General features: G+C 39.0%; 1 long non-coding RNA gene across 2 annotated transcripts; it reads left to right on the top strand.

Moving 5' to 3' along the window:
• Positions 1 to 638: 638 nt before the first annotated feature.
• Positions 639 to 7,399, top strand: LOC143264316 (uncharacterized). 2 transcript variants are annotated; one of them, XR_013037971.1, is made up of 3 exons: positions 639 to 2,244; positions 4,927 to 5,031; positions 6,034 to 7,399. It is a non-coding gene; the product is annotated as an uncharacterized LOC143264316 (long non-coding RNA). The 2 variants fall into 2 exon arrangements; XR_013037972.1 differs by having other exon boundaries at positions 4,828 to 7,399.
• The last annotated feature ends 7,646 nt before the right edge of the window (positions 7,400 to 15,045 follow it).

The following is a 15,045-nucleotide window of genomic DNA, read 5'->3' as shown; positions in this document are numbered from 1 at the left end:
GTTGATGGTTTTTTGCAAGCGGTGGTTAAACTATTAGCTTTTCGCAAGAGTCTCGAGAGACACTGAATTTTTAAAGGCACCTTTTGTGTAAAACGAAGCGCTGCGCTTTTTCGTGTCCGTAGCAAAAAGTCTTGTTCGTTCGGAATCCGTGTATTTATTCGATATCGTTTGACGGCGAACGGCATCTGATTAACACGAGGGTCCTCGATTGTTAGTCATCCGTGGAAATTGGAATTTTTACCAAAGGACCATAACCCAGTTACTCGTGAACGTAATTCAGCCGCATTTCGTTCCTTTGCTCATGGTTTTATTCACCGTTCTCCGCACATGGCGCTCATAAAAATCGGCTTTTAATAAGCGGCCGTTGTATCGATTGCGCATATTCCAGCGAAAATTCTCGAGCGATACGAAAGGATGAAAACTGCTTTCGAAAATATGTATCAGTTCGCAAATGTTTGAGGTTAAATTGTTAAGTTGTCAAATCTTCGAAATTTAATAACGAGTGATTTTCAATCGAGAATAAGATAGGGTAGTTAAAATTTCCGTCTCCGTTAAAAGGATAATAAAAGAACGTTATTAAATTGTTTCACGAGTAATCAAACCGAAGAACAACGAATTAAATCCTGCTCGGCGTTTATCCGTCTGCCAACGTCGGGTATTCCCGTTGAAAGTTGGAAATGGAAGCTGGTGGAAAGTAATATTTGCCCTGTTATCCAGCAGCGGGAACTTGATACTTCGATTCGAAGCCGAGTATCTGGGCCAAAAGAACACAATGCGGGAAACTTCTCGCTTATCGAGCCTACGGCTCGTTTCAGTTCCCATTGCCATCGTTTCTTCTTCATTTCCTTCCTGTTCGAGCCGGCTACCATCTTTCTTACACTTTCTCCCATCGAATTGGTTCGTGCACCTTGCTTCCAGAGTTTCCTATCTTTTCACCGCCCTATCTATTCATCTCTGTTCCTTTTTACCTCCGTCCATGAAACTCGATCAATCTGTCGGTATTCATGAAATCGCTGGTCGCAGCGAGTTTGCAGTTCGGTTTCATCGAATGATAGAAATCCGAACAAAGTGGCGCATTTGATTGAACGTTAGGTAAGCGAACGTTCTGTCAATTATCGAGCGTGTGTTGGCCCTTTGCGATACAGCGCGTTAAATTACGCTCAGGTGGAAGGGTGGAAATAAGGGTGGTTTATCGCTGGACACAGCCTATCCCCTATTTCGGGGGATCAAATGTTTTCGGCGATAGGGTAGCGTGAAAGCGATCATACGGTGAAGGATTTGATCCGTGTTTATTATTAACATTGGACTTCGTGTTTGAAAACGATAATTGGGAGTCCAATTATCGATTATGAGAATAGATTTGTGTTTGACAGCTACGTACGGATTAATACACGTACTATATATTATGCATGAACGTTCCTGAATTCTAAATTTACCTGATTCGTGTTTGATACCGACACCGTACATAATCTGCCAATTGTTTTGGTGTTGATATAACAGTACGTATATTCTGATATCTTTCACGAAATATTTACCACCCTTTTTGAAATAATTTCATTCTACTAACTTATATTCTTGCAATTCACTGTTGATTATTTTAGACTAACATAGTCTATGAAGTTCAGATAGTTAACATAGTCTCAAGTTCACATAGTTTATGAATTAATCATCTGTAACCACAATTAAATTTTTTGAACGAACTTGTTTATTTTAGACTAACATATCAAGTTCACAAACATATATGGTCTATGAATTAACCATCTATAACCACAATTAAATTTTTTGAACGAACTTGATTATTTTAGGCAAACATATCAAGTTCACAAACGTATGTGGTCTATGAATTAATCATCTATAACCACAATTAAATTTTTGGAACGAACTTGATTATTTAATCATTCAATCAGTGTACAAGAAAATGCACAATTTGCAGGAATAAAAAGTTGTCGAAGGTTGAAACAGTTACAACGTCGTTCAGTTTGCGGAATTTTTTAACCGGAGGGTTGAATCACCCCCATCGCAGCGGAGCGGAAAGCGGAAAAATAGCGGAGCATCCGATCGCATCACTTGCTCGCTTTCATCCGCAACAATTGCTGACGCAGATCGGTAATTGAGACCATCGGCATAATTGCATTTACCAGGGCGGCATGGCGTCGAGCACGTAGGGGGTGTTCTATGTCCTGGAATACCAATGAACGTGTCCTCGTTACAGGAAGGAATATACGCGACACCAGCCGGCGAAAGGTAAGTAAAGAGAAAGAATAGAGAACTTGCTGAACGTATTACACGACGCAGCACTTTTATTCTCCGCAAATGGCATTACGGAAATCTTCTTGCCCCGTGGAGAATAAAATTCTGTCGGTTCGCGGCGCTGGAAACGGGTGAATTTCATTTTGGGACGGTATGAATATCTAATTTGCTCTTCGCCATGGAATATTAGAATGTTACATTTGCCTGACGATCATTCGAACATTATTTTCCTTCCTTTTTTCGCGCATTAATATTCCTGCACCTTTCTCGAATGTTAATCAACGTAATTGTACATCGCCGTAAAATTTATAATTCCATATAATTACGTTAGAAGAAACGTTCCCTGATTACTTTGTAATTCCGACGTTTCCATCGAACGGTAAAGTTTCAAAAACTTTGACGCAACTTGAATCTCGAAGCAGCCGCTCGCTCGTTTCATAAATCTGAATACATAACTTAATTTCGTACACAAACTTTCACATCTGTGCATATATTACGCTGTATAAAACACCTTTGGTTCGAATTAAATTCTGTTTAAAAGTTCCCTCGAAATGAGGTCACCGAATTAAATTTTACATTGAAACTAATGTGGAAACGGATAATTCGAAATTATGAAATCGGACGTATACATGAAATAGAGAATAAAAATTTAGCGACACATTTTCCTTTCTCTACATTTCGTTATATAATATTTTAACAAAACATGCGATGACAGTAACAAAATTTTTTATGATTAATTAACGTGTTTCGCAAGCGTATTAAAAGATTAACTCGCACGAAAATAAATTCCGATAAATTTAACGATCGTACCTAACAATTTTGTCGACGAGGAATCGTTTGAATTTGGTCGAAAAGCGAACAGCGTATCTAAAAGCATTTCCGTCTAAAGCTATCAAAGGGAGCGAATCAAAGGGGTAAACACTGGTCAGTCGAACGGAAATGGTAATATTCGCGATGGCACCCTCCGTCTGTCCACGTGTTTGCACGCGTTCGCACGTGTTTGCACACGCGACATGTTCGCGCGACTCGCGAATCGAAATTCCAGCTTCGTAGAAATATTTTTAAATAAAACACTGTGCACAGTCGTAGAAGTGACAAACACGTGTACCAAAGGGGGGTGGGAATTGATCCGCGAGTGTGACCTGCCCAGGGACCAATTAAAATTCCTTTCTCGAGCTCACCCTTGCAGCGCGATTTTCTTTTTCGATTTTTTACGTAAACTTCGCTAATTATTTCCGGCGACGGAGCACCTCGTTTGCACTCCCGAATAATACTCGGGAACGACGTGTTCGACGCGAGTTAACAAATTGGTCGTTTGAAATATTCTTTTTGCAGGCGGAAGACGAAGGTCCATTTTACCATAATTTAATGGAACTGATGGGATTTTTCGAATATCGATTTTCACTTAAAGTAGATGCATTATGACGCTGTAGATGCATTAACATTAGAGAAATTATGGATATACTTTTAGATCGAATAAGTGTATTTATTTTGATAGAAGTCAATCAACTTTGACAAATTATTTCAGTAATTTAGAGAGAGTGACATTTTTACTGCTGACGCAAATTTGATTAAAGTTGTTATCTGAAATTTCCATCGTTTTTGTGACAATCTGATTATAATAATATTAGAGTAATAAAATTTGTATTGCAGAGTTAAATATTTCGATGGATCGAAGCGAACAATAAGAAACAAGTGGAACTCCATCTCTCGAGGGTTCGAACAAAATCAATTTGATTCGTGACGGAACTGCCAAAAACCCTTTGTCTTCGAGTGCGATAATCAGTTCCATCGAATTCCTCGAATCGACCCTTTTCCGCTAACTTCTGCACCCGCAAACTTTCTTCTTTCCGTGTCTCGGTTTCCGCAACAAAAGCACGCGGATTGCATCGGAGCTAGCGGACGAAACTTCATCGCGTAAACTTGGTCACAGCATTATGTTCGGTTAATAAGATTCGCAGGAAGTTCAGGCGGGAAAAGGAAGAAGTATCGATGTAGCGAACTTGCTTCGAACCTGAACAAGATTAAAGTAGAAGAATTCTGTAGCTGGTCAGACACTGAACGCGCCGTAGACTCTCGTTATGGGGGCTGTAGAAAAACGTTGGGTTAACAAAGTATTGGACTTTTATGTTCTTTATATAGAAAATTCTTTACTTCATGGGTAGAACACAGCAGTAATATAATATCATGATTGATATCTACTTTCAAAACTTTCTATGTTTTTAAGGAATCAAGGATTCCATTCTTGATGTTAGACAGATTGGTAATAAAATCTAATAATTTAAGAGAATGAGTTTCTTCCATTCTGAGAGTCACTTTCCCTTTTATATAAACTTACTACGAGGTTGCAAGCGTGAGTTGATTTGTTGACTTCTCTGCAATTCAGCAATTTTTACATTCTGTCATTCCGAGCTTTCACTTGTTTTTCCTATCATCTGTGTTCCATTTGCTGCTCTATCAATATTTCATTTGCTACTCTATCAATTAACAATTTTACCTCGTTTCGATGTTTGAAAGAATAATCTTCTATCAATCGGTGTACTCGATCATTTTGCTAATGGTTTCCAATTTTCGTAGCAAACATCCATGATTCAGGCAGCATCCGTTTGCAGCAAGTTCACGAACCAATCGACAAGGAACATTCGATTCCGTGTTAACCGCGTTGTTTCTCACCAGCAACGTCGAGGACGCTGTACTCGCGTCGACTGATTTGCATCCAATAAATGCCGCAGCCCCGATGACTAGACGCCACGGTCGGATCACATCGGTTACAGTCCGCAGGTACATTTACATTCGCCATTAATCGCGCAACGGACCGAGCAGTCCCTGGATAGTCAGGTTTCCCGGCTCAAGCAACGTCTCTGCTCCATCTTGGCACAAGATGAAGTGCCTTGTCACCGCCGGAATAACAACCGCGTCGTCGAGACACCGCGTGTTTGATTTGGCCCCGCAGTTATTTGACAAATACAAGAAATGGCTGCCACTCGTGCAATCGCCTTCTACTCCTCTCCGGTGATTAACCGTTTCGCGGTTACGTACACGCTCTTTAAAAACACCGTCGGAGAGGATGTATCCGATCTTCGAGTTCATTTCATCGAGTCGCATAGTAGTTGAGACTAGACAAACAGTCCTGGAAATATACTAGACTGCATTTATACTGAAGGCGAAGAATACTGTATGAAGTGTTACAAGATGTTAGTAGAGTATGTAGTAGAATATGCCACGTGGAGTGTATTGAATGAAGTAATATTTTTAAGCATCCTACATAGACGTAACAGAGTTTTAAAATTAAGGAGATCATTATAGAAATATAAGTAGTGAAAGGTTTGAAAATTCATGATAAACCTAATTGTTCCAAAGGCTAGAATACATAGAAAGCAATCTCACATAAACGTACCAGAGTTTGAAAATTAAGAAGACCATCACAGAGATATAAGTAGTGAAAGGTTTGAAGATTCACGATAAACCTAATTGTTCCAAAGGCTAGAATACATAGAAAGCAACGTATAGAACATTCCTATAATCACAATTCTAGAACATAATTTTAATTAAATAAAATTCAAGTATAATGAAAGAAATGTATATACAGAAACTCTAAAAGCTCTACATTCCCAAACGAAAATTTTAAACTAACACGATTGCATCTGCGTTACGTAAACCCCTCTATAATGAAGCCATAATTGAAAATAAAGTTAATAGTCGAAAGAACACGACAGGGTAATATATTTTCCCTGCAGCGTTGCGTCGATGTTTTTATTAAAATTTCGCACCGTGTCGTTGCAGATGTTTATCAGCCGCATCTGTTGACCATAAAACGTTAGATATACTGCATCCGTATATCGACTCGTTACGTGGACGATCTCCGATCGAGATTTTCGCTACCCACGCTGGACATTGTGTAATACTTAATTGCGAGTGACACGAAGCTTTCTCTCGAGCATCTTCATGAAAGGTATCGCTGCAGGTGTATGATCGATGTTTATCAAGGATGGTAAAATCTTCGAACTGCAGGTGTCTAGGAACGTGCAGCAAATTGTACGTGTTAATCGCTTGGAAGGTATTTATGCTCTTTTATAGCTGCTCGCTGTTGGTTTAGATACGTATCTGCCGCGTTCCTGCTTGTCGGTGTAAAATACTGTGAACCTCGGTGCTATCCGATTTTGGAATGTGGAGAAGGTAGTTGCACTTTGTAAAATGATCTGAGTTTAGCTACAGTGTTTATTGACATAAAAGGAACTCTTGAAGTCGGTCTGATAAATACTTTTAATTTTCTGGGCCCATGATCGGAACAATCGATGTCCTAACAAAGTCAAGAATTTTTAATTTTGTATATGAGAGCAGTACTTTTATAATAATATAATAGACGTTGGGTTATCCTTAACAAAACTTAATCCGATGAGTAGCAGTGTCTACTGTCTGCATTAAAAAAGCGAACTTACACCACCAGGCCTAAGGGATGAGACTGTCAAGCCATAGATACATAGTACCTCTGTAAAGTTCATAGTTTAAAAGATAAGAGATTTTTCACCCATAATTTCAGAATAAGTTTAATAAACGTTTCGTGGACATACAGACTTAAGATTTAATGCGAGCCGAGACAGTTAACGTTGCAACATGTCATATCCGTTGAAATATTGAGCAGTTAAGGCTCTTTTGAAATAAACAAATAAGCAATTAAATAAAACAGAGCGAAGAAGAAGCAGAGCCGGAGCGAAAAGTTTATCGAAGCGCATCGCGGCCACGCTTTCTCTTCGGATTCAATTTATTTGTTTGCTCTGACGTCTCGTTAGCGGCATTCGAGATCTGCTGCATCCCCCTACTGTGCTTCTCCGCCAGTAAATATTATTATTTCTCGATGAAACGTGATTATTATTAATGCAACACCCGTTCCCCCTACCGTTCGATAAACGATTCGAGCAACGCGCGAAGAAATATATTTCTCGTTTTATCCGCTTCGATTGCAGCTACCGTTTCCGATATAATGAAAATCATAATATTTCAATTCTCGGCTCGATAATGATGAAATTGTAGTCCGCGGATGTCGCTTTATAAAAAATTCAATTCCATTATTCTCGCTTTTAATTAATACTTCTCGGGTTATGTACGTGCAAAGTTACCTTTATTTCATTATCAACAAATGACGAGTTTTAAATGCGGGAAATGTTAAACATATAAGTGTTTAGGTAGTATTCGCTAATGTATTGCAACTACACATCATATGATCATATAACATATGTTATGATATATTATAATGTATATATATTATAATGATATATTATAATGTATGTATTATAATAATATATATAATATAATAATATAATATAACATATAATATTATAATGTTACATTACAATGTCATGATATGTTATGACATAGTAACATATAACATATGTTAAGATATAATCATATAGCATATTATATATAAGTTGTTCCACAAATATAAAGTACTTGTTTCAACTTAAAATTAAGACGTTACAAAATAAAATGTCTACGAACAAAAAAATTGTCCAGCACAGAAAATTTATTTTCTAAAAAAATTTCAAAATTTAAATCGCCTCTATTGATCAAACACACCTTCGAACTTGTAATCGAAAGTTAATGATGCAAATCGAAATGGCGCAAGTACATCGAAGATGTCAGCAAAGTCGCAACCCTTTTCACGCCGAAAGAAGCGTCCGATAAATTCAGTTAGCAGCGAAAGGAGTGACAGACATCAGCGGTTTCGTGAGAACGTGATCCGCATTGCGACAATTCGACACGCTCGATAAACAATCGTCTGCGACCGCTTAAGCGTCCGTTTGATTCTGCCGTCGCGCCGTTTGCTTTAATTGGGTCTTCGTAATTACCGGTGAACGGGTCTTCCTCGACCCTCCCATCGCGTCTCGTCTTCTGGCTCCGTCTTGTTAGCGCACATCGGTAAACGGTGTCGTCTCGCGACGATTAACGAGACAATAGCGTGGCCCCTCGAGGCACGTCTTGATCCGCGTCTATTCTCTTTAGCCGCCAGCGTATCTGTCGATGCTCGTCCATCTACGTGTACAGCCGCTCGATCTCCAATAGTCTAATCGTCTACTCTCCAGATATCCTTTGTCGATACCCGCCAGGGATGCAATCAATCTTCGACGTGACGTAAGTAAATTGAAATTCATCGTTCGCCGATGAACCAGATCGAACTTGGATTAGTCCGATGCTAGAACCGGGATACCCGATGTTCTTTTGCTCCTACTTTTTCCTGTCGGTGTCAACTCTTTACCGATATCGTGCTTTTACCCAGCTGCAAATCTTACGTGCATATTTTATTACTAATGCAGGACTTCCTGGTACATGAATCATTTTCACGAGGACATTTGCAACATATTTCGAGAATCGAAACTGACACTTGCAATTACTCGCTGCGTGTATCACTCGTCGCTCTTTGAATTTACAGGATTTACCCATATGAAAGTCATGTTCTGATGAGTTACATCTTGCATCTTTAACCTTATCTTAATAGATAAATTGTGCTGGTTCCAACGCTGTTTCTCTTTCAATTTTAATCTTTGAAAACATACTATACGATAGATTAGTAGGATGTTCAAACATTAGTTTTATTTATGAATCTCGTTTTTTGCATTATCATTGGGGTTAAAAAATTGTTCAATTTTGACAGTCACTGAAGCTCATGTTCATCTTTGAAAATATACTTAAACGTGAGCTTCAGTGGCTGTCAAAATTGAAAAATGTTTTAACCCTAACCAGTGATAATGCAAAAAACGATATTCATAAATAATACTAATGTTTGAACATCCTATAACTAAAGCATGTAAGACCTTAAAAACCAGTCTCTCATAAAATATTACAAAATAAGAACAATATTGATAACAATCTTGAATTTGAAAACACTGTTAAAGAAATGTTTGCTTTTCATTACCGTAACAATCAGCCAACAATTAATCCGAAACGAAGTTACCGAGCTTTTTAAGGCAGAAGCTTGGCTCGGAACAAAGCGACGATTCAGAAGCCGGTAGACGAGACGAAGAGGACATCTGACGTTGATAACTCCACTCAAAGCAGGCGCCGATTTACCCTCTATTGCTTGTCGTTAGTGGTGGTGCCACAATTTGCTCGAGCTCGGCTACGATTACCGGTGCTTTCCGCCTCCTGTCCCTTTTACCATCCCCTTCAAACCTCGGTAACTAGACCAGTTCACCGATACAAGACACAATAATGATGTAACGACGCGGCAACTGGCCGAGTAGCCCAATAATTCGCCATTCTCAGCCACTTGGAATTGTGTCGCCGACACTTAGCCCCATTGCGAGGGTGCCGACGATCGATCGTCTTCAACTGGATCCCTAGTTTCGACTTTGGGCCATTTCTTCACCTGCTTTTTGCGGACTGAGAGATTTAAAACGGTTCGATAGCAATTACTGAATTAAGTGAGCTTGAATTAACTTTAACCTTTGTCTTGAATTATCTCATTAGTCAGAAACTATTAGAGAACATTCGATAGTCAAATACTATCAGAAGGAGCTATTTTTGCGTGATAAGATTTTGTATTAGCCGAATATAGCTCCTGTAATAAGATATTTATAGACTTATTTTCAAGAAGCGTATTATGGAAGTTTCACGAAATTTGTGAGAAGTTACCGGAACCACTTAAAAGACAATCATTTAAATGCATTTAAATCGAGCTCCGCTGGCTCGAGTTACAAATAAATTTCGACAGTGTTCCCGTTAAATCGAATTGCTCGAAAGGTTCCGTGTATAAGCATCGAAGGATATTATTAAGTTCCGAAGGTATCTGGGAAACGGGTGCACGTCTCGCAGTCACAATTGTTCCATCGACATCGATAAGTTACATTATTAGCGACCTGCTTCTGAATCGATGACTCAATTTCGTGCTCGAATCGAGTTTCTATTACTCTTTCGGAGCACCCTTGATTTACGAAATATCCGAGGAGCTTTTGGAAAGTGGACGTAAGAGCAATAAGCGTCGAATGTTTGGTCGATTGCCAATTTATCGAAAGTTCAAGTAATTTTAATCGATCGAACTTCGTAAGATTTCGCTTGCAAGATGAGAGGTAATTTAATGGTGGAACTATCGTGTGTAACGTGTGATAGGACTCTTACACATTGTCACGTTTCTACTACATGTAAAATTTCGAATTACTAATATAAATATTAGTTTAATGTATAATGACAATATTTGCGATGAAAAATTTGGAAAATGAAAACGTAATGTGAATTAAAACATGAGAGCTCAATTAGCAAAGACTGAGGTCCATCGTCCACGGCATACAGAGTTCGCGAATACCATAAGAAGAATTAGTATGCATAGCAAATAATCTCGGCGTCCTTCCTTAACAGCCGTCAAACGATACGCGTATTAAAACTAATAAGAATACGCGGTCGTTTCAGCCGGCGGTTAATTAAGAAAGCCGACGAGTTCTTTCCGCTCGGTTCCCTCTTTTCCCGGGTTTCTGCGAGAGTTCTTTGCAAGACGGGCCCGAGTTTCGTGGCTTTTCCGGCTGCCAGGAAAACTGGTCGTAACGAGAGACACGAAATCCGCGGTCGCTGGTTACGTTGCTGCTAATTACGGATTCACGATGCACCGGTAACTTCGAGATCTTCATTAAGGGAAAACTCGTGCAGGCCCGAGAAAACGTACTTCGGAATCCTTCTGTCGATTTTGTTGCACTTTGTCGAACACATCCTTCACTCTACGACTTTACGTATCATTACAATCGATCAAATTGTACGGAAGCAAAAACGATACCATTATTTGAGGCACCTGATATTTAAAATATCACAGAAGAGTTATAGCTAGTAACGCAAGAAACTAGAGTTCATTTCGTTCCCATAAGTATAATCATTTATTAGAACCTGAAGAATTCACTTCCCACAGCGAATATTTGGATTCCATGAGTAATATCCAACTGTTTTTAAAATGTTCAACGTACGCGCGTGATAAATTAGTCAACAGGATGCCTACTCTGTCTTCATTATCCGTAAAAGCGTTCCAACGTGTTCGTATACCTAGCAATATCTCTTACATTCATGAGATGTTGCCACTAACTAAATTACCTGGCATGCAGAGCCTGAGATGCAAACGGAACATCTATTTCTAACACCATTTACACCGAGAGTACCTTCTGCTGCTCGGTTTACAATAGTCACCGAGCACGAATCGATAATATTCATTTCTGGTTACAGTAAGTACTCCGAAAATAACGTTGAACAAGTTTACCGTTTCCACATTTACCCTTTTACGTTTTAACTTGATAGAGAAATTAAATCCATTAGGTCCAGAGATCAAGGACTTTGCTTCTTCCAATTTACTTTTTGCTGATTATACAAATTTTAACAAGGTAAGTATTTTCAAGTATTTCCACCATTTTAATTTGTATTCCTCTGTTTGGAAAACGCAAGGTAATATATTCCGAGTTCCAAATTCAGACGTAGTCTAGGAAACTCACGCGTTTGTCACGGTTTTGTGGAAGCAGTGTCTCGTTAGAAATGCGGCTTCGTAATTTCAGTATCGGTACAAGCATTCGAGCACAAAGCCGCAGCAAACGGTTCTCGTTGACAAGCTTCATGAATTAGGCCTACAATTACACCCGTAATTCCTTCTCGGTGGTTTGACGATGCTGAGTCGTCCTCAGAGATTCCGTCTGATGGTTTTCCCTTTACGAACTTCGACGACTAAGAAGCTTCGGTGAACTAGCAAACAGACGAAAAAGGAAATCACCGGCATTCCTAACTTACATAACGACATTAGCTCACAGCAACGATTACCACCGGAGTACTATTCCCCCGTGAGTGAAAACAATTACAAACTTGCTACGGCGTTACACCAGTCCCTTTGCTCATCCTTATTCGATGCTGGTACGTGAAATAATTTCATTCTGATGAGGTGCAAGTATAAAGATACCGCGGATTGATAGTTCAGCACTAATTAGGGAATTTGGGAATTTGGGGGTGGAGGAATTTGGGAATTTGGGGAGTTGGGAACTGCGAGCTTGGAGGTTTGGAAATTTGGGAATTTAGGAATTTTAGGATTTGAGGATTTGGGAGTTTGGAAATTTGGGAATTTGGGGGTAAAGGAATTTGTAGATTTTAGGGGTTGGAAGCTTGCAAATTTGGAAATTTGGGAATTTAGGAATTTTAGGATTTGGAAGCTTGGAAATTTGGGGATTTGGGAATTTTGGGGTGAAGGAATTTGGAAATTTGAGAAGTTGGAAGCTTGGAGGTCGGGGGATTTGGGAATTTGGGGATGAAGGAATTTGTAAATTTGAGAAGTTGGAAGCTTGCTAATTTGGAAATTTGGGAATTTGGGGGTAAAGGAATTTGTAAATTTTAGGGGTTGGAAGCTTGCAAATTTGGAAATTTGGGAATTTAGGAATTTTAGGATTTGGAAGCTTGGAAATTTGGGGATTTGGGAATTTTGGAGTGAAGGAATTTGTAAATTTGAGGAGTTGAAAGCTTGCAAATTTGGAAACTTGGAAATTTAGGAATTTTAGGAATTGGAAGCTTGGAGATTTGATTTGATAATTTGGGGATGAACGAATTTATAAATATGAAGAGTTGGAAGCTTGCAAATTTGGAGACTAGAGAACTAGGGCTTGGAAACTTGGAAATTGATGGATTTGGAAATTTAGAAATTTGAGGATGAAGGAATTCAAGAATTCAGAAATTAAGGAATTTGAGGATTTGGAAAGTTCGTTTTGGATAAAACAATATAATCCCCGAAAAACAATCTCCATAAACCATAAACCGAACGCACCTTTATCGAAAGAGAACCATGACCACCCCTTGGTTCTTGTCCCGTGACGTCACGACCCATTCCCGGGAGTTTCTTTGCAACGAAGCGAAAGAGCGGATCGCGGGAACGGGCAAAGGATTAGGTAGAGAGAGAGGGCGCTGGTAAACTGGGCCGCGAGCAGAGCGAGTGAGAGAGAGAAAAAAGGGGTGGGTTGAAAGAGGAGAATCGCGCGAGTGACGAGAAAGTAGGGGTAGTTTAGCTCGAACGGCCCGGGCATGCATCTTCGCACGCCCTCACCCTCTCGCTCACGCACAGCTAGTGCCTTTTCAACGATGTTCGTGCTGGGATTTGCTCCACCGTTGCCTGGCGACCGCCTCGTGACGTCACCGACTGACGTCATCGCTGCACCCCACTGGCGCTCGTAGCCAATCGTAGGGCTGCGTCGGGGGTGGTATATAAGCAGCTGACGATCGTCGGCCACGCTCAGTTTGCGTTTGCACGCGCACGGGGTAACATTGCTCCTTTCGTATGATGCTATTTTACAAAAACTTATTGTTTCAACTGTTTCTTGATGATATTTTGCAGGTTCTAGATTTTTTGATGGATAAAAATGATGGTGTAATGTAATGGATTCACAAAGTATAATTAAGGTAGATAGGGTTGTTCTGTACATTTCAATTAAACTGTCTAACAATCTTCAAATTTTTAGTACCATTACTATTACAATAAAAGCAGTTAAAATATATATAGGAAATATATATATTTAAATAATTACTTGAATAGTTAAAAGGATTCTGGAAGGTGAAAACTATACCCCAATGAGAACTTACAATGAACTCTATCTGTCTTATCTGATTAAATAATTTTAAATGTTACTCACAATTAAGTTTAATCTGTCTTATCGTAAACCAATACTTTTTATAAAATAGTTACACAGTCCTTTTTATAACATAAACCTACTAATTTTTTATTTGATTTAAAAGCTCGTTCATATTTTACTAAAACTCTGTGAAACGTGTACATAAAATTGCATACGAGTATGAGCGAAACTGCATATAAAAATGAACACACAAAGTTATACTAACTTTTCAAATCGTGTTACTAGAATTCATTTGCATAATGCATATTCCATGTCCTCTGTGACATTCAAGTGTGGAGAACGGAGTTTTACGATTACATTTCCAATCACTTTTTTCCTGCGAGTCATGTGTGCAAATGTACTTAACGAAAAGCAAGAGACATCAATACCGAGCGAAAAACGATAACTTGGAGAACGTTCAAATATTCAAAATTCATTATAAAAGTTGGCTCGATACCGTGGGTTTCTAGAGCAGTCTTTATGGACGATGAAATAAAAGTTTCCGCTTTCGTGAATTTACGGAGTATGCTCGACGGTCACCTCGAAAACATTGAATTTCGTATGCAACCTTGAAATCGCATGTGATATACAAAGATACGAGTGCTATGTCACAAATCCTGCGCCTGTAATCGAAACGCTTATTTATTATTCAAACCTTAGTTTATCTTTATACAAACAGAACTACTGTCTCTATTCAATAGTTGATCAAGTTACTTGCACCGAGGAATTTTTAATTTTAATCGACACATATCCTGATATTTCTATCGGTGGAAATACTTACGCTGTTATAACAGTTAAGCTTGTTTAACATCCTTTGCCGATTTAATAATTTAGGAAATAAAAAATAAGGAAAGGTGATGCGAGAATTTACTGTACAAAATTTCTTAGCTGCGTTAACACACAATAACGTGTTTTCGCTTAATAAAAGATGTCCTCCCTCAACGCGAACGAGGTTGCTCTCCCGCACCGTTGAGACAAAAACATCAATAAACATCACCGTAAATAACACTCTTGCCCCTAACACCGATCAATTTATCGATTCCTCTATTTTCCACCCTCTAACCCGCGATTAACGTCCACATTCAGATACACTATTTTTATTCGAGAATCGTCAGTCGTCTCCGCGAGACGATAATATCATCAATGTAACGCGATATTTTTAATACAGAAATGGAGCAACTCCATTGTCCGG

This window comes from Megachile rotundata, chromosome 4 (genome assembly GCF_050947335.1).
Source record: "Megachile rotundata isolate GNS110a chromosome 4, iyMegRotu1, whole genome shotgun sequence".
Classification (NCBI taxonomy): domain Eukaryota; kingdom Metazoa; phylum Arthropoda; class Insecta; order Hymenoptera; family Megachilidae; genus Megachile; species Megachile rotundata.
This window is presented reverse-complemented; position numbering and strand designations above follow the sequence as displayed.